Source organism: Bubalus kerabau, chromosome 1 (assembly GCF_029407905.1).
Source record: "Bubalus kerabau isolate K-KA32 ecotype Philippines breed swamp buffalo chromosome 1, PCC_UOA_SB_1v2, whole genome shotgun sequence".
Classification (NCBI taxonomy): Eukaryota; Metazoa; Chordata; class Mammalia; order Artiodactyla; family Bovidae; genus Bubalus; species Bubalus kerabau.
The window spans coordinates 96,498,374-96,518,318 of record NC_073624.1 but is presented as its reverse complement, the minus strand read 5'-3'; positions in this window follow the sequence as shown (position 1 = coordinate 96,518,318).

The window sequence follows — 19,945 nt, the reverse complement described above, 5'->3', positions numbered from 1 at the left end:
CCTATTCTGATAGGAGTTTGGGGAGGTCCTCCCCACCCTCCTTCTCTGAGGCCTGGGCTTTTGGGCCAAATTCTCCTCCTTTGGGCCACTTCTGATCTGTTGGTCCCCAAATTGGGATTCTTAGAGGCCTCTTTAGCCCCCTAATAGCCCTGCCTTGAGCCTTTATGGGGAGAATATGACCTTAATGAGGAGGGAACATGGAACTGAACCTCTGTCCCTCACTTCTACTCATCCACACGGCTCTCCCAGCAGCCCCTTCCAGATGCCACTGAGCCCAGGCTCCACAGTTCTTCTGCACCAACCATCCCCTGGGAAAAAAGACACCGTCAACCTCATTTCGTTATTTTTTGAAAACCTGGGAGTTGCAGGCATGTTTGCTGAATGGTTTGCATGAAGGAGTTTCCTGGCTCTTAGTTTCAGCAGCCAGCAGGGCTTCCAAGATCTTTAGGATGCTGGAAGGGAGTGGAGATCCCTCAGCTGGGGTTAAAAGCCAAGCACCAGCTTCCACACACCCCTACCCACTAGATTGGAGCTCCAGAGCATGGACTTTCTCTGACGCCTGGCACAGAGGAGTTGCCCAATAGGTACTTGTAGTAAACTGAATGGCAACCAATTCAAAGGCTTTTGGCAGAGGGAGTCTCACCTTTCCCAGCCACTGGCCACCACAGGCTAGGGCATCTGGGTGCATGGACTGGAGCCTGGCTGGGGGATCACATGGTCGCTGGCCACAGTGAGCTCTGCTGGGGCCAGTGGTTAGTGCCAGGGCAAGAGAGTAGCTCCAGCCCTAAGATGGGAGGTTAGGGACTGGAGCGAGGCACCTGGAGCCAGGAAATAGGGGAGGGGGCAAGTCAGGCTCTGCCCTCTGCCCTCAGTCTCCTGATTTTCCAGAATCCCAAATATATTAAAACTAAACCAGAGTCAAGACCTGGGCTGGGCTAGAGCTGCTAGTGGGCCTGAGAGGTCCAAAGAGGAAACACCACCTGATCCATTAAGAAATATACAAATGAAATAAACATAAATCAGCTGGAGGCAGTTAGCCTGGCTGAGGAAATGCCAGATGCCTCAGGCCTGCTCTGTGGATGCTACCAAACTGATCAGAATTAATGTTTAAAAAAATTTGAGATGGGGCTTCCTAGGTGGCTCAGTGGTAAAGAATCCACCTGCAAATGTGGGAGACATGGGTTCAATCCCTGGTCTGGGAAGATTCCACATGCCACAGAGCAACTAAGCCCATGCACCACAAATGATCAAGCCTGTGCTCTAGAGCCCGGGAGCCCAATTACTGAGCCCAAGTGCCACGACTACTGAAGCCCCCACGCCCTAGAGCCTGTGCTCTGCAACAAGAGAAGCCACAGCAATGAGAAGCCGGCACATCACCACTAGAGAGTAGCCCCCACTTGCTACAACCAGAGAAAAGCCTATGCAACGACAAAGACCCAGCACAGCCAAGAATATAAATAAATAAAGTTATCCAAAAAATTTTTTTAACTTTAAAAAGGTTCATATTTTCTGCTGCAGTAACATTTAGGTTGTTTCATATAGTTATTTCTTAATTGTCATAATCCCCCTGCTTCGGTCCCTGTAGAATAATTCCTTCTGGGAGTTGGGGGCAGGCAGTCACTGGCATGGGGTGAGATAGTCAGGTTCAGAGATCCCCATCTAGTGAGGATTCAGGTCTGCAGGATCCCATCAAGGCTTGAAGCAGGGAGGCCCCTGCTTTGGTTTCTATTTCCTCTCAGAACACTTAGAGGCAATCTGCCTGGGGTCTGGATAAGGGACTGAAGTCTGGAGAGTGGGCTAAGTTAAATCTGGAATCTCATTTCTAGTCCCCCAGTTTTTGACAGTTTCCTCTGCAGACAATCTGTACCCCCACCCTCCAACACCTAATGCCCACCGATGGATTGTGGCTACTTTCTTTACGGAAATGCAGAGAGAGAGTTGAGGGGCTGACATTTACATATGTTTGCCTAAGCTGGACTCTGGGCAGGTGTCTCTAGGCTCAGGCCAGGAGGTGGGGACGGTTTGCTATAAACCTCAGAACCTGCAGGGTTCAAATAACAACCGTCTTTGGCCAAAAGGCAGGAAACGAAGAGACCCAGGCAGTCAACTGTACATTGTTGAGCCTGGAGAGGTTGGGTCCCTTTACCTGGGCTGGAATGACTCTTAGCTGTTTCTGGGTCCCAGACCCCCTTGAAAAGCTGATAAAAACAATCTGCTCTGTCCCCAGCAAAGGCACATACACAGTGTGGACGGTCGCCAGGATGATAGGGAGCTGGGAAGACCAGGATCTCTGGGTTGGGCATCCCTAATTGATATATTTATTTACCCTTTCTTTCTGTGACCCATCCCCAGTTGTCTGCTTGTTGTCCTCTCTGAGTCCCCTTGCTTGGGAGTCAGAAAGTTCCTCTCCAGGTACAAGCCCTGCCTTTCTAGGCAAATCCCTTTTCCTGCTTTCCTGCTGGATCACAGGCACCAGGCTGAGGCCTTGCACGTTTCTGCAAGCTCCTTATCTGCTCTCCTGCAGAAACCAGGCAACTGGCTGTTAACTGAAGCCTGGTCTCCTCTGCCCAATTATTCCAGTAATTCCTGAGGGTGGGAGAGTCTGGGGGCATCTTGGCAGAGTGGAGGCCTGGCTATAAGGGGACCAATTCCCATCTCTAGTGGAAACTTGGATGCAAGGAGCAAGTTGCAATGGCTATAATAATAGTCATAATAATAACAATAATAATTTATTTAGCATATCATTAGATGTGTATTTACTGTCTTCCCTCTGCTTTTTTACAAGTGTCTCCTAAGGAATTCTCACAACACCCAGGGGAGACAATAATAAGCTAATTACCACCCTTCAGCTCCCTCTCCTCCTCCCATCCACAAAGTCACCCTCTCTGAGATGGAGTGTTTACAGAACCCCTCCCCCAGTGTTTTACACCTGCTTAACAGTCTCTCCAGTCCCAATTCTTCTCTCCTGTTCCCAGCCTTTTCCATTCCTGTTTGGGAAGTTGGAGGAGAGAGTTGGGAAGTTGGGAGGAGAAGAGTTGTAAGTATTAATATTGTCTCCCTGACATCACAGTGATATTTAGGATAATGTGGGAGGAATCCAATTCTTACTTCTCTAATTGCCCTTTTTGGGGGCAGAAACTGCCTGCACAGTTTCTAGGCAGATCAGGTTAAAGAGAGAACTTGTGCTGCCATGATGCCAGAACATCTGAATCAAGTGTAGGAGGATCGCCCGTCCTGCAAACATAGCAACATCAGGGGCCTTCAGACCTGTTTAGACCAGATCTCGGAGGTGCCAGGCCCCACATGTCTATTGGCTTTTTTGGCAATAGAAGCCACAGGGGCTTCCCTGGTGGCTCAGATGGTAAAGAATCTGCCGTCAATGCAGGAGGCCTAGGTTCGATCCCTGGGTTGGGAAGATCCCCTGGAGAAAGGAATGGCAATCCATTCTAGTATTCTTGCCTGGAGAATTCCATGGACAGAGGAGACTGACAGACTACAATCCATAGGGTTGCAAAGAGTCAAATATGACTGAGTGACTAACAATTTTTTTTTCATCTTTTCACAGATTATAATTAAAACACAAACCAGACACATGTTTTTGGATGACAGATTCTAAAAGGCCCCCAGGAATCCCAGTAATGTGCAGAGCACACTCCTAGTTACTCAGTGCTCAGCCCCAACCCTGGGTGGAGAACTGACGTGGCTGTCATGGTAGCCTTGGTCAGAGACAAAGCTGCTTGGCCAGTCATTGAGATCCTGGGTGTTGCTACTTAGACAGCCGGAACGCTGAGGGCAGCCCTCCACCTCTCCCTCCACCCAAGTACACAATTGCTCCTGGAAAGAAGCCAGTCCAGGGTGGAGGGTGCAAGACTCAGATAAAGTCAGTATCAAGGCAAACTGGAAAAGTTAGAATTGCATTTACTTTTTGCCTCTTTAAACCCTAGGTGATATAGTGGCCCTTCTTAGCAGGTCCCCTAGCTCTTTGGGTGTCTTTTCTTCTTTTTCTGGTCCTCATGTCTTTCTGCTGCCCATACTTTCCACTGTACGCCTCTAGCCTTTCTATATCCCCAGTCCTATCAAAGCTTACTTATCCTGAGTTCCAGCTCAGTATCCATGGGGTAAAAGCCGGATTGCCAGATTAGGAAACCTTAACCAATGTGTGCACATGTACATCCTCCCAGGAAATTGTGTGCTTTTAGGTAGGGGTCTGCAGGAGCCATTGCCCAGGTGGAAAGAAGTAGCTATGATGATGGAATTTCAGATCCATGGCAGGTGGCATAATACAGATTTGTGTGAGGGTGGTGTACAATTTTTCTTAAAACCATATCATGAAGACAGCCACCCATCCTGTCTCTGGGGAAGACCATCTTTGCCCTAAACCTAAGGTTTCCAGGCTGCTTAGAAGAGTCCAGAATGCATTCTTCCTCTTTTATCGCCCATTTTTGAGAGGTCAAATTAAGTTGGGGAAAGACTGGATTCCATGCAGTGAGAAGATTATGCATGAATTATCAGGGTCGGGGCTTCTGATTTGTTCCGAATATGGTAATTTTTCATTCCATGACTCAGTTCCAATTCATGGGTAGTGTCCTGAAGCCCTCTCAATACTCATAACTATAATAGCTTCCATTTATAGAGGATTACTATATGTCAGGTGCTTTATACTGAATTTGATGAGGAAATGTAGTCTCAGAAAGGTTAAGTCATCTGCCCAAGGTCGCTTAGCCAGGTTTGAACCCTGGCTGTGTGTTTCCCCATCTGCTAGGTTTTCATAGTTCCAAGTCATGCCTCCTGGGTTTAAAAAAAAAAAAAAAAAAAGAATATAACCAGGTAAAGGAAAAAAAAATTTTTTTTAATAGTTTGACATCCTCTGGACGTGCAGAGGCGGCCCTGTGAGGAACTTCTATACTGGCTTCTGCAGTGGTAGATCCAAATGCACATAACTCAAAATTTCCATCTCCCTGAGTTCTACTTTATTGGCAGTCTGTGATTTTTTCTTTCAGCATGATGACTAGCCTTACCACTTACAGTCCAACCCTTTCCCAAGACTGGAGATAGAGCCAGAGTTGAGGCACCTCATCTCTAGTGGAGTTCTTGAGTTCCCACTTCCCCAGGCAGAGTCTAGCTTTCTTGTAAGGCTCAGTCAACGTGAAACTGAGAAGCATCTAGAGATTAATCTTCAGAGCCCCTCGTCTCCCTGAGCATCCCCGCTAAACACTACTTTTCTGGTTCTAGCCTTGTTTGATAAAGTATCCCAGCGGTGCTTTTGTATTTTAAAGGATGTGATGTGCAGAGGACTGCACTTAACACCATGTGCTCTAACGGTGGAACTTAAGGCATTTCAGTGGCGGGATAATTGGGGAGGGGGAAAACAGAGCTTTCCCAGGGGCTTTATACTGCATCACTGCATAAGGCTGATCCTGCATCTCATTATCCATTAACTTCAGATGAAAGCTATAAAATTGGATCCCTTTATTCTGATTTTTGAAGCTAAGCAGAGAGTGGGCTGATATCCCTGTTTTCACCTGGCTGCTGGCATCCTCCAGACACCCTCCCCATTGTCCTGCCCCATCTTGTCTTTGCCTCCCTCCCCTCAGGGGCAGAATCCTCAAGGGAGACAGCTCCCCATGGTGTGTCTGCAGGGGCCCTGTGCGGAAGGTTGAGTTGTCAAATGAGGAGACACCACAGCTAACACCCCCACTCCTCCAACCCCCACCAACTCTGGAATGAAGATGGAGAGTTTTCTGTGCCTGGTTTGGTTCACAGAGACACATAGTCCATCATTTGATTTGCTACAAAGAGTATTCCTTCCCTGCCCCCCAGCATCCTCTAGTTTTTGCTTAGTTTCAGAGCTGGAAGGATCTGAGTGATAACCTAATCGAACCACTTCATTGTAAAGGAAGGGAAACTGAGGCTCAGACAGAGACCAGAACCCAAGCATTCTGATCCTCAAGCCATCCTTCCCAGTATACCACACTGCACCTGGCTGTCTTTGCGTTTCAGCTAGATACTTTTGTAAGTTCTTCCTCCAAAACCCAGAATTTGAGCTTGATTCCCATGGCAGAGAACAGAGATACCAACCATCATGATAATGTGGACTTTCTTGCTTGGTTATGGCCACTTTTTTGGCACATGCCTTATCATACCCACACCACACTCCACAATCCCATTGGAGCCCATCTGTGATTTCTGTGAAATTAGAAAGTGTTAGTCACTCAGTCATATCTGACTCTTTGTGACCCCACGGACTATGGCCTGCCAGGCTCCTCTGTCCATGGACTTCTCCAGGCAAGAATACTGGAGTGGGTAGCCATTGCCTTCTCCAGGGGATCTTCCTGACCCAGGGATTGAACCTGGGTTTCCTGCATTAAAGGTGGATTCTTTACTATCTAAGCCACCAGGGAAGCCCTGTGAAATTAGAGGGATTCTCTAATAAACAGGGGAAGACCCTTGTTTCTGTGCCACATTATGTATCAGTTCCCCTCAATCCACTCTCTAGAGCTGCTCAAGACCTGGAGAGGGGCTGAAGGTCTCGGGGCAAAGAACAAAGGGATGAGTGCACATTTTTTTTTTTTTTTTTGCCTCTGACATCCTACCTCCGGGAAAATAAGATAAAGAAAAAAGGCTATCTTGAATAGAAAGTTTTTCCTTAATATATCATCAAGCCTTCCTCAAGCTCCCAAGGAAAAACTCTTATTGTCCAATTTTGGGGACTGGAGGAAAGGGAAGAGGGTTGAACTTAGCACAAAGAATGCTGATGATATATAAGAAGAATTTGCCAGTCATGAACATTGTTAGACACCTGTGTTCTCTGAACATATCAGGTAATTCTCACCCCCCTGAGACGGTCAAGTTAACCTCACATGGTTCCTTCTAGTCCACAGATTCTGGTTGGAAACTTCCTTTTCCCAGTGTTTGGTGGTCTGTCTAATTCCAGAGTCCTCAGACAATGCTTACTCAGTTTACCACTGGGCTTTGGCTCCGGAATACATTTTTAAATCTTGTGTTGGCCCCAACCAACTTTCCCATCTCTAAGGAACCAAACAAAATTAAATCAATTCAGGAACAAAATTCACCAGATCACTTATCAGTTTGATGTGGGCACAATAGCACTGGACTAGGGGGGGTCTAGAGAGAAGGCAATGGCACCCCACTCCAGCACTCTTGCCTGGAAAATCCCATGGACAGAGGAGCCTGGTGGGCTGCAGTCCATGAGGTCGCTAAGAGTCGGATACGACTGAGCAACTTCACTTTCACTTTTCACTTTCATGTATTGGAGAAGGAAATGGCAACCCACTCCAGTGTTCTTGCCTCGAGAATCCCAGGGACTGGGGAGCCTGTGGGCTTCTGTCTTTTGGGTCGCACAGAGTCGGACATGACTGAAGCGACTTAGCAGCATGGGGTCTCGGGACTTGATGTTTGTTTTAGGCTTTGTGTCACCCCAAATTCCTATGTTGAAGTCTTAACCCCCCAGTACTGGAGAATGTGACTGTATTTAGATATGGGGCCTTTAAAGAGATAATCAAGACAAAATGAGGACATAGTGGCGGAACTTAATTCAACTTGGCTGATGTCCAAGGAAGAGATTAGGACACAGAAAAACCAGGTGGACCCCAAGACCATGTGAAAAAGATCACGAGAGAGGCTTCTAAAGGATTCAACCATACCAACACTTTGGTCTTGGACTTCTAGCCTCCAGAAATGTGAAAAAAATAAATTTCTATTGTTTTAGCCACCTACTCTGTGGGTAGTTTGTTATGACAGCCTTAACAAATATGGTGTCTAGATGTGTCTCAGCTGTTCATTCACTGTGTGACCTTGGACAAGTCATTTAAAACTCTCCACACCTTAGGACTTCCCTAGTGGTCCACTAGTTAAGACTCCGAACTTCCAATGCAGGTGGCGCATGTTTGATCCCTGGTCAGGGCACTAAGATCCCACCTGCTGTAGGGTATGGCCAAAAAATAAATAACGAAACAAAAAAACAAAAACCTAAAGCTCTCCAAGTCTCAGTTTCTACATGAACTCTAAAGGTTCCTTCAATACCTAACATTCTGTGATTCCACATGAAAAGAAAGCACCAGTTATGATACACAGCTTTTACTGTCTTGCCAGTGTTATTAGTTATAAGTAGACACAGGTCCAGATACAAGCACTCATGCAATCACACACAGCCTTGCATCAGAACTTTTTTCTTCCAAGTGTACAGCCACGAATACAGCCCTTTCCTCTTTTAGATCTTGGTGTACATCCAGCTTTCGATGCAAAGCCTTTTGGGTTCCCTGACCCTCAGGTGCTGTGGGTGCATCTTGCACAAATTGGTTGAAATGAGAACATTTTAATCAGTTGACTGGTTTGGGTGAACAGAGTGCCAAACAGCCCCACTGGTTTCTTTCTGTTTAATTGATGGATCCTGTTTTTAAACTGTCAGATTCTGCCCATCGTTTTTGACTCAGAATCACTCTGTGGCCATGTGAGGCCTAGTCAACCACCTGATCAACTCAGTTCCATCACCATTATTCTTTGAATTGATTGGTAAGTTCACTCAAAAAAATCAAACCCAGACAACTGACAGCCTCACTCAGGCTCAAAGAAAGCACTCTCAGTCATGTCTATAAGATGCCAAAATACCCACTTGGGTCAATCAATTCCCCCAAAATATCAGTCTAACCTATAGCTGCAGCACAGAGTAGGCAAAGCAACGTTCTCTCATCAGCCTGCAGTGACTTGCAGTCTGTATGTGGCTAGCGCCCTTCTGTTCTCATCAAGCTGACTCATTAGAACAAAGAAACACATGTTCATATGGACACATACACACATACATACCATGCCATACTACCCTTAGTCTTTGTCTTTCTGGGAGACAGAGGATTGAGAGAGAGAAAACTTGTGCTAGCAGGAGCAATGGGAAGCCCTTGGGACAATTTCTCTTAGGTGCACATTTGCATGAATGTGACTCAGGGTGTAGCTTTGGCCAATATTTGGTCAATTTATAGGCTGAGAGGGAAGGAGCCAGCTAGAATGGGGCTTGGCTACATTAACTGCTCATATGTAAAAATGGCCCCAAATGCATTTGCATGTCTCTGGGCTTTTGTATTTGGCTTTTTGTATATTTTTTTCCATGACTTGCATGTTTTTGTATCCCTGCATACTCACATATGTCTGAGTGTTTGGGTTATGTCTCTGTGTTTTCCCACACACCTGGGTGTACATCTACTCGTACATTTACATCTGTCTCTGAATGCTTGCATGTGTTTGTACATGACCTGTGTATGAACAGGTAGATTTGCCTGTGCCTCTGCGCATATCTCCTTTGGGTTTCTGTATAAGGATGCTATTACATGTATCTGCATGTCTTTAGAGATCAGTAACTCCAATGAGACTTCAGACATCTCTCAAATGCCTGGCAAGCCAAAGGTGAAATCTGATGCTGGAAATGGTTGGGCAGGCCCTCTGCTCAGACTCCCTCTGGCTCAACAACTATTTTCTTCCAAGATGAAGTCTGCAGTCTTCCAAGGGCCCCTTCTGGCTGCCTCTAGCAATCTAGACCTCCACGGTCCCCTCTCAGTCCATTTTTAATGGCCCTAATGAGGAGAGGGGAGTTTCTGGAGGTGAACTGGGATTTTAAGAAAGAAATAAAAAAGGAAACTTCATCCTTTCCTTCCCATTTTCCTCATTTTCCCTTATTAACATTAATCAACCCTGAGCATGAGGCATAGGGAAGGCAGCTGCTCTGCATTTTTAGACCTTTCTCACACTTTAAAAGCTAAAAAAAATGGCTGACATTTTTCAGGTCAGTATGATAATCATATTGTAGTTAGGTTGTTAAAAATGATTTTTATCTTTTAGAGATATTTATTGAATTGTTCACATAAGAAACAATGTGATGTCTGGGGTTTGCTTAAAAGTGGATGAGGAAGTGTTGGGCTCAAACTAGGTGAAATTAGATTGACCATGGGTTGATCCCTGTTAAAGTGAGGTGATGGGTATGTGAATGTTTGATTATATTATTCTCTCTTGATTTTGTTTGGATTTTTCCATAGTATGAAAGAATCACATTCTCACAGACATCTCCTATTCTTTCCCCACTGCACTCTCCATCTGGAGATGTAGCTGAAACTCTCATTATTCCCCCATTATGTGGATGAGGAGGTGGAAGGCCCTCACCAGGTAAGTGATTTGTTTAAGGCAACTGGGAGCAGAAAGCCCTGACTAGAATTCCAACAGCCTGCTTCCCACCTAGGGTTCTTCTCATTGGACTGTGCATAAACATGAACCTCATGCAGTCATAAAATATAGAATTTGTGAATAAATCCCTATCAGATTAATGAAATTACTGAGGCTCCAGTTGCTTGTACATTTGCATGGTGCTTACCTAGACAAGTATATGGACACCCAAGGGTTCCACATTTGCATCCGCAGAGACACATACACACCTCCGTTCACACAGCTATGCGTCTTTCGGTTATACCCTTGTAGATCACTTATTTTGAAAATACAGGAGGTTGTGCATGATGTCCAGGGTAAAAAAAAAAAAAAGGGGATCAGATTGTTATCTCCAGGTGTGCCTGTTCAGTGTGTTCATATGAAGAACCGGGCTATCTGCATACCCCTTGTGAGAATGTACCAACAGAGGATTTGAAAGGAGTAAGTGTCCCTAAAATTAGATCAAGCCCAAGACCACAGACACACAGTGAGTTTTGTAAGGAAGGAAAACCATTGGCAAGCTGGTGCCTTGTGCCTCTCAATAAAACTGCAACTTCACACCCAGGGATACAAGATTTTTTTCCCTTTCATACATAAATATGTTCAGATAACTAAAACCATCACATATACTTCCATAAACAGTGTATGGCACCCAGCTACCTTCATGCATGTGTTATGCAGCCATGTCTTCGGAGGGAAGGTTCCTGCACAGTGAGCACAGGTGCTGGAGTCAGAGGACAGGAGTTCTGATCTCCTATCCACTGCACACTGAGCATGTCATCTTCAGCAAGTCACATCACCCCTCTTTGGCTCAGTTTCCGCTTTGGAAAAACAAGATTGATAGGAATAGCTAAGCTGCCCAGGTCAAACTATGCTAAACATAAAAACTATTTTATCCATAAATCTATATTTTACTCTACATATTCAAAATAAAATAATGAATATCCACCAATAACATGTATAACATATAAATATTTGTATGCATGCATGCCAATCTATTTATCTATCTAATTTAAAATATGGGATAGAAAAAAATGAGTAATTGCCTAAGATAACGCAATTCGAATACAGCCTGAACTAGTGAAATGACGGAGTCTTGGAGTTAGAAGCAACAATCAAGAGCAAAAAAGATGTTCGATATAGTTATTATGAAGTGAGTTCTGCTGGTTGTCTCAGTTGGTTAGATCCGTGGTTCTTAAAGTGCGGCCCAAGGATCCCTGGGGGTCCTGGATATCCTTTCAAGAGTTCTGTGAACTCCTTTCTTTTCCAATATATATCTGCATGAGGCTATGTACTTCATATACTTCAAACATAAACTGTATCATAACAAATTGAAAGGAGAAACAGATATGAGGATCCAATCACTTTCTATTAAGCTAGACATTTAAAAGATATGCTTCAATGTAAAACAATGACATTTTTCTCACTAAATTGTTTTTTAAAATAGTTTTTTCAAAAAAAGTTATGACATCCAATTAAAATTTTTTTAAGAAGTTATGACAACATGCAACAGATTATCATTGTTTTAAAAGACTTTTTTTTTTAAAGTTCCAGTTTTCGTTTCTAGTAAGGTAAATATTGATAGGTATGACCCATATAAAAAGAGCTCTTGGAGATTCTAATAATATTTAAGAGTATAAAGGGGTTCTAAGACCAAAAATTTGTGAACAACCGTCAGAGCCTATAGCTGCTAGGGACAAGAACCTAAGGCAAGACCAAGGCAAGTAGCAAAGCCCAGGTTAGGTTCTGCTCACCCTCAGGCTGCTGCTGTACCCACATCCTCATCAGTGCTCCCTGCCAAACTCAGTCCCAGCCTAAAGCAGTGTCCAAGTTCATCAGAAGCAGAGAAATGGTTCAGAGTGCCCACTCTGGGGTCAGGCAAGTCTGATTGGAGTCCTGGTTCTGCCAATGGGGCATATCATCAGCCTCTTGGGCCTCACTCAGCTTCCCCTTGTGTAAAATAGGGACACAACTTCCTTGCAGTGTTATTATAAGATTCAAATGAAATAAATTTAGCATACCGCCTGGTACATAGTAAGCCCTTAAGAAAATGCCTATTATTGTTAATAATAATAACAGCTAGCACTTACTGAAGCGACTTAGCAGCAGCAGCACTTACTGAAACCTTACTATATGCCAAGCACTCATCTAAGTGCTTTTCATACATTTATCCACTTAATCCCAAGGCAATTAAGAACCCTAGGAGACAGCTACCGTGCAGTTGCTGCTGCTATTGTCCTGGTGGTGGTGGTGGTTTCCCAGGCCCTGCCTATGAGCAGAATAGTGTAGATTGAAGGGTTAGATAAATGTTTGTGGTTTTGATTTAACTTTGACATGTAAGTGAGAGCATTAAGTGAGGAATCTGATCTTCCAGATGTCTCTGACTCCTGCCTTCTTCTTATATAACCACCCCAGGCCTCTGGAGCCAAGTTGTAGGATCAAGAGTGAGTCCTCAGGCCACATGGCCTTCAGGCCAAGGGGCAGGCCTTTTAAAGCAGTGTATGAGGAAGAGAGGACAGCAAAAACCTCTGTCACCAGCAACATCAGTGATAAGTCAAAAAACCTACTTCACAGGTGCTATACTTGGGACGTTATTCTTCTCTATCACTCAGAGCCTCTCCGCACACACGCACACATACACACATGCAGACCTTCAGCAAAATCACCTCCCATGCATTTATAAACAGAAAAAATGAATGTGTTGAGGTCCTTGCCTCATGCTTGTTTTGACGGTGTACCTCTAGGCAAACACGTATGCAGAGAGAAAGGACTGTATGAAATTATAGAGTGCAGAGAGAGACTCTCTCCCCAGTTTTCCCTCTTCCATCCTGACTAATTAGCAAAGATGCTATAACAAAATACAGGCTCTCATCTCCAGTGTCTTTCTTAGATCAGGTTCCCCCAGAGACCATCCTGGCTGGTCTGGGTCTATCCAACCACCTGGAGTGGGTGGCGAGTTCAGTTGCCTCTTATTGTCATGGTAACCGAGTGGCAGAGCAACGGGAGCATGAATCTGGGGCTTTTGGCCAACCACCGATCTACAAAGAGAGAAGAGGGGCAGAATCCCAAGCAGGGCTGAATCTCAAGACAGAGCTGGAAGGAAGGGACGGAGAAGGATTTAATCTTTTCTACTGGTTTTCAACTGTGGGTACTAGGGCAAGGACCTTGGGATTATTCCAGTCTGGTGCTCTGGAATATAACGTGTGTTCTTGCTACAGACAGGTCTAGCAGACAGAGTTCAAGAGTCTTGGGCTGGCATTATCCAGACTAAAATCCAACTGGATTGACTAAGAGGATAAGACAAGCTATTGTTCACCTTGATTAAGTTTACCACCCTCTCCATCAAGCTTTGGAGACCACATATTCCTGGATATGAGTGGAGGCAAGGAGGATGTGAGGCAGTCATTTCTTGGCTTCTTTTTTATTTTTTGGAAGACAGAGAAAAGAGACCCTTCCGTGTGTATAGTATGAACAATGCCTTGGCCTCCTCTGTTAGATTACAGAATTCTGAGGGGTATTGAGGGAAATGCTAATTGCTCAGAAAATGACTTTGCAATCAAGGGAAGGGGCACGGGAAGGTAATAAAGAATGACCAGGTAGAGAGGATTAGAAAAGGCCATCTCCCCTCTATGGTCAGAATATGAAGATATGTTCAAAATCCAGAGTCCAAAAAAAGCCCAGCAGAGAATTGGGGCAATAATCTAAATAATTCAGCACCAAACCCTTCGACTACAGTGCTTATGCCTGAATTTAATGGATAACTGACCCAGTAAGAGAAGAGACTGGTCCCTGGGGGCCAAGACTCAAACTGTGCAATTCCAGGACCCTCTCCAGCTGAGAGAATGAAATGAAAGGGACCGGGGGTTGGGAGGGGTCTCAAGGTTTGGCCTCAAAGGTCTCTGGGCTCTGAGGTAACAGAACAGGCTAGAGGCCAGAGGCCCTCCATTTGGGGGCTTCTTTGCTAGAGAGGGAGGGAGGGGGAAGGAGGGAAAGAGGGGAGGGGGAGGGGCAGGCAGGAACAGATGCTTCCAGATCTAAAGGAATAATTTGAGGGGGAAAGGCAGGATCAAACGGAGGAAGAGGAGGGGGAGGAGGGGAAAAAGGAAAGAGAACAAAGGTGTGGTGGGGATTGGAGCCTCTTTGGTGGAATCCGGGTGAGACGGCTAAGCCAACATCTGCCCTGGGGCTATAAAATCTTGTTCTATTTGCTGCTGGCCCAGGGGCCACTCTGGAGCAGTCAGATCGGTCCCTGAGGTGACCTGGACTGGAAGCTCAGCCAGGAACCTTTGAACCTCAAATGTCCCTCCCAGATTGCCACCCCCTACCTTTTGGTTCCTCTTCTGCATTCTCAAGGGAGGGGAGTTCCAGGAGGAGCACTGGAGCTGGGGGCTGTCCCAGAGGATTATTGGGGGATGAGAGGGCAGAGGAGCAAGAACCAACCGGAGGAAATACGGAACATAGAAAGCAGCAGGGACACTAGGCTTCCTTGAAAATGCTGAGCAGAGACAGACACGGAGGCAGTCACATCCCAAAATGGTTCAAAATTATCAGAAAGACCAAGTCCAAGAAGAGAGGTTTCCAGCTGGGAAGCTCAAATCTCCCCGTCTCCCCTCTGAGTGGAGTCAGGCAGAAGAGGGATGAGGTGGGGTGTGGAGAAGGGCCGGTAAAAGCAGGAACAAACGCCCATGGGGAATAGTCCATACCTCCTCCATTTTCTCCTCTCCCCAGCTCTTCTCTCCTCCTGCTGGAACTCAAGCCCTGTTCTGTAACCTTAATTACCAAGGTCTGTTCCAGCTGAGTGGAAAAACTCCACATGTAGAAAGTTACAAACACTGCATTCCTGCCCAAAGGGACAGAGTCAAAACAGGAGCCAGGCAGTCATGGGAGTGGGGTGACACCTCAGAACAAGAACAAACTGGTTGGGGGCCATCTCCCAAGTGACTCATTTCCACACCCCCATGGATAACCCAGCCCTGTCCCCTGTCCATGGGACTGGAGAAGGTGCCTCCCGTTTTGTAAGAGTCCTAATCCTAACCTGGCATTCAGAGACAAAGGCCAGGGGAGGAGGGAGGCAATTCTTCACAGGATTTGGGCTGAGGTGCGGAGTGGACCCATTCTGGGCCTGAAATTCCTCTGACACAGAAGAGACTGTTGGTTTGATGACCCGGGATTCTTCGGGGTTTGGAAATGTTTCTACTACTGACTGAGATCTCTCCTCTCCATCGGTCCCCACAAAAATCTTGTGAGAGGGTCCCATTTCCTGCTCTTGTGAGTCAGAGAAAACTATCCTTTCCTTTCCAAAGGAAATAAAGTCTCCTTATTTGGTGGTGGGGAGTTGATCGGTCAAAGAGCAACCGAGAGGCCCGCTCCATTTTCCACGAAAAAATGGAAGGTAGAATGGGGGAAGCAAAGTGAGCTTGGGCTCTGAAGGACGAGCCCCGGGAGGTGGAGCGGAGTTCACTGCTCAGTGAACCCGCTTGGCCGGCCACGCAGCCCCCGGCCCCCGCCCCGCGCCCTATTGTCCTCCGTGAGAGCTGGGGGTCGTGACCCAGCTGAAGGCGACACCGCACCCGCAGCAGACTCGGCGTGGAACCCAGAGCAGAAGCCGGGCCGCCGGTCGGCCTCTCGCGGTCTTTGTCGGGCTGGCCCCATTTCGGCTTCTTCCAGACCCTGGCCGCTGCCAGGAGGGGAGCGAGGACCCCCGAATGCAGGCAGCTGCTTTGTGCCCTGTTCTCTTAGGCCCAGCTTCCTGGGAAGCCAGAGGCACCCCCGGGAGCAGGAACCTAGGATTGAGCTGTTTGGCAGAGCCTCCCACATGCTGTGATTTAGGGTTTCTCCGCCCCAAGTTCAAATATACTTCCCTCTCCCAAACTCTGATGCTGCAAAGACAGGGTCAGAAAGGAGTGAGTAGAGGGGCAGTTCTTTGGACTGGACCCATTCCCATCACGGTTGCAGAGTGGATCCTACAGGACCCTACATCTCAGGGAATCTGGCAATTGCTGATGGGGACTGGGAAGTTAAAACAGTCCCTTTAGGTTTATTAGACTATGTGGCCCTACTCTTCCTCAAACATCCTCTGAGACTCTTCCTACCCATCCTTGTCTCCCCTGCCTCCTAATTCATCAGTTAGCTGGGCCTGCAGGCATGGTTGTGGTTGTGGGCTTGGCTTCTGGAAGGACCCTGTTGTTCAAAGAAACTACAGAGCTGACACCAGAGAGAAGAGCAGGAAAATCCTGAGGCGTAGAGGAGAGCCAAGCCAGAGAAGAGGCTCCTGGACCTGGGAGGCAGTGAGCAGACCTCGGTTTCTCTCTGCTCCCCAAGTCCAAAGGGGATCCGAGTTCTGGGAACTGCACAGATTTTAAGGCGGCTGAGAGAGCCCTCCAGGTGTCTGGTTCAAACAGTGCACATTACCCTTTTTAATTCTCAAGAAGCAACTAAAACTTGGATACTCAAAGCTGCCACATGCTGCAGGAGAAAAATTAAACTGGGGCTAGTGAGATGGGATGCAGAAAAAGCATGCAAGGGGGGTGGTCAGTTCCATCAGAAAGACTGGTCACAGGCAAAGACTTTTTTTCCTACTAAATCCCCTAAATGTTTATTTTGGGCCCCTACCCACCCAGATAAATCAAGCTAACAGATTAGGAAGTTCATAAAATTGTATTCTTAGGTAATGATATCCAGAGAGGTAATAAATATTCCCGCTGCGCTGATGGCCGCTGAAGTTGGGGGTTCCTCCATCTCTTTTTCCAAGCCTAAAAAGAATTTCTTGAAAGGGGAACATTTTCATAAAAATTAGCTCTCCAAAGGTGGGGTGCAGATAGAAGCTGTGGAAAACCATGAGAAGTGGCTTTGTGAACCACACTTCCCCAGGACTGGGCAGAAAGCTGAGAAAAAGATGGTAAAATTGCCCCAGCAGGCTTCTCCTCCCCACCATAGCACCCCTTCAGAATCAGTCTCTCTAGTCTTAGAAAAGCAGACAAACCGTGCCTAGCAGAGGGTACCCTGACCCCAAGCTCCGGAGAAACCCTTAACTGTTTGTCTTCCTTAGTGGTCCCCCAAATACACACAGATACATACATCTAACAGCGGGAAGGCGTCCCTGGTTTGCAATCCGCCAAGTCTATGCTCAAAAAAAGCTAATGCACAGATTGCAGAGAAAACTTTGTAGGAAACTTCACACAAGCGGCAGTGAGAGGCCCTCAGACAAGCAAAGTTCCTCAGTCCTTCCCCCACCCCCGCCCCCGCCCCCAGGCTCACTTTCTCCACTCTTAGAGAAAGAGTCTCTTGTCTCCTTTGGGAGACAAGTTTCTTCGTTCCCCAGGTACTCTCCTCGGCTCAGATACTCTAGTTTTTTCCCCAAGCAGAAGTTCACCGCTCCTGATTGGATTTCCCGCCTTCCCTCCCCAAGACGGGGCGTTGAAATAAAAATTGAATGGCAAATAGAGATAGAGTTGAAATTGCTGTGCTCCTTGCCCCCAGAGCATATGAGTGCTAACTACTTACATGTCAAGGGGATTTTTGACCTGTGGGGATCTCCTGGTGCTTGGAGAGAAGGACCTTGGAAGATTGGTGTTGCCGGTTTCACCCCGTCTTCTTTTTACTTAGCCATTGGAGAGACACACACAATACGCTAGCAGGCATTCATGCGCCTTGCCTCTCCCATTACTCGGGGCAAGAAATCCCCAGCCCCACAGAAGCTGTGGCATCCTGTCTGGAGACAGGGGGCTGAGCTAGGGCTGGCTTGGGAGGGTCGGAGCTGGAGGTGGGGGAGAGGTCAGAGGCGCTGCCGAATATAAAGGCGATGGGAGAGAAAATGCTGTGTCCTCCCCATGAACCTGGGCTGTCTTCCCCACCCTCCCCCAGGCTTTCCCCACTGTTCAATCCAACTTCAATAAAAGCCCTGACCCTCAGCTTCCCAGTGAGGCTGTAGCAGCGTCCAGTGGGTCAAGACAGCTAGAGCTAGGGGCTCAGGTTGGCCCCCTACACTGGACATCCCACTCATCTCCGAGAGCCTGATCCCATTCCAGGTGGTCAGGTCCAAGGCAAAGGAGAGTTTTGGGGAAAGAGCAAAGAATGGAACCCACTGGAGGGAAGGCCAGAGGCCAAATTTTTCCAAAACTCAAATACAAGAGGGTTTAGTTTTATTTGTCAAACTATGGATGTCTGATGTTTCTGCTTTTCAGACTGAGATACACAGAGAGTGACTACATGTGGATGTGTGAGAAGAGGAATTTAAAAGGAAGAGGAATTTAAAACAGAAGCTCCTAAAGAAGGAAAAATAAAAGAACTGTCCCAATCCTTTTATACTGCTTTTCTCGAACAAGAGTGTGTACCTTTAGCAAGTTCATCTTAACATATAGAAGATAGTGAATTTCCCTCCCCTGTGTTCATCCCTTCCACTTTAGGGAGGAGAAAGAATATATTCCCCTGAAACCAAGTGAGCAAAGTTAGGAAAAGATTATGAATCTTAATTTCCATTGCCCTGTCTTTCCATCTTAACTTCCTTAAGGGATTGGAAAGACTTCCAGGTCCCCCTCTCACACCTTCCCTTTTCCTAAGAGCAACTAGACCCCCTTTTCCTGCCCCAAAGCCAATTGCATCAAGATGATGGGAGCTACAGTCAGATTTGGCCCCTAATTCACTTGATTACATAAAATCACTCCAGATAATTGTTGGCCCTGCTTCCTCACACTGTGGGCAGCATGTTTTGCTGTCCCCAGGGCACCATTGAGGGAGGGGAAAGTAGACCTACAGGACCCCAGCACACACACACACACACACACACACACACCCAGCAAGTGGTTCAAGAGGAAATAAATCCAAAGCATATCAAACAGCTTTTCATAACTTGGTTCCTCTGTTGCCTTTCACTCCAGAATTTGAGGCGAGAGGACAGCAGTACCCATGGCTTCCCTACTTATCCCAGATCTCTTATTCCTCTCTTTTCTACTTCTGACAGCCCTCCATCCTGATATTTGGATAAACTGTCGGAGAAGCTCACCAACTACCCCTTTACCTTCTCCCAACAAGCAAGCAAAAATTCGAGCAGGCCTTGCTCAGAGCCTGGTCTTCAGGACTAGAATTCTTTGGAGTCTCTGGCTTAAAGTAATCATTCAGGCAATCCAAATCAGTTTTTTGTTTGTTTTAGCCCCCAAGGAAGCAATTTTAAAAAATTTTTCTTACAAGCAGGAAGTCTTGTTCCTCCAATCTTCAAGTCCTATGGAGACCTGGGAGGTTGTAGGAAGAAAGGTGATCCCCCTGCCTCTCCCTGTGTCTTTTCTCAACATCTAGCAGGTCCATGATAAAAGTTGGGGCGGGGGGTGGGGGGGGGGGAGGGTGGCGGGGAGCGGGGAATAAGAGTGCTTCATTATCTCCAGGCATCAGGCTTTGAGGCCTACCCATGCAAGAGGGCCTCCCAGGCCTCTGGCCTCCACTTCACCCTTCTTTCCAAGTCTAAACAAACAGAAAAGCCACCCTGACAGGTCACTTTGCTGCTTTAGAATCACCAGCTCAAAATGTTTCTTCTTTTATGAGAACAGGCATGTTGAGAGGCATCTTCCTAATCCTTCAGCCCCAAAGAACTCCCCAAAGATGAAAACTCTTCTTCGTCCCCACTCCCTAAACTTGCCTTCTAATCTGCAAATTAGGCAGGCCTACTCACCAGAGGGAAGGCAGAAGAGAGGAGAGAGGAAGAGACAAAGAAGGCACCAGCTTAACTCTAGAAAAGTGAGACCCCCCAGGA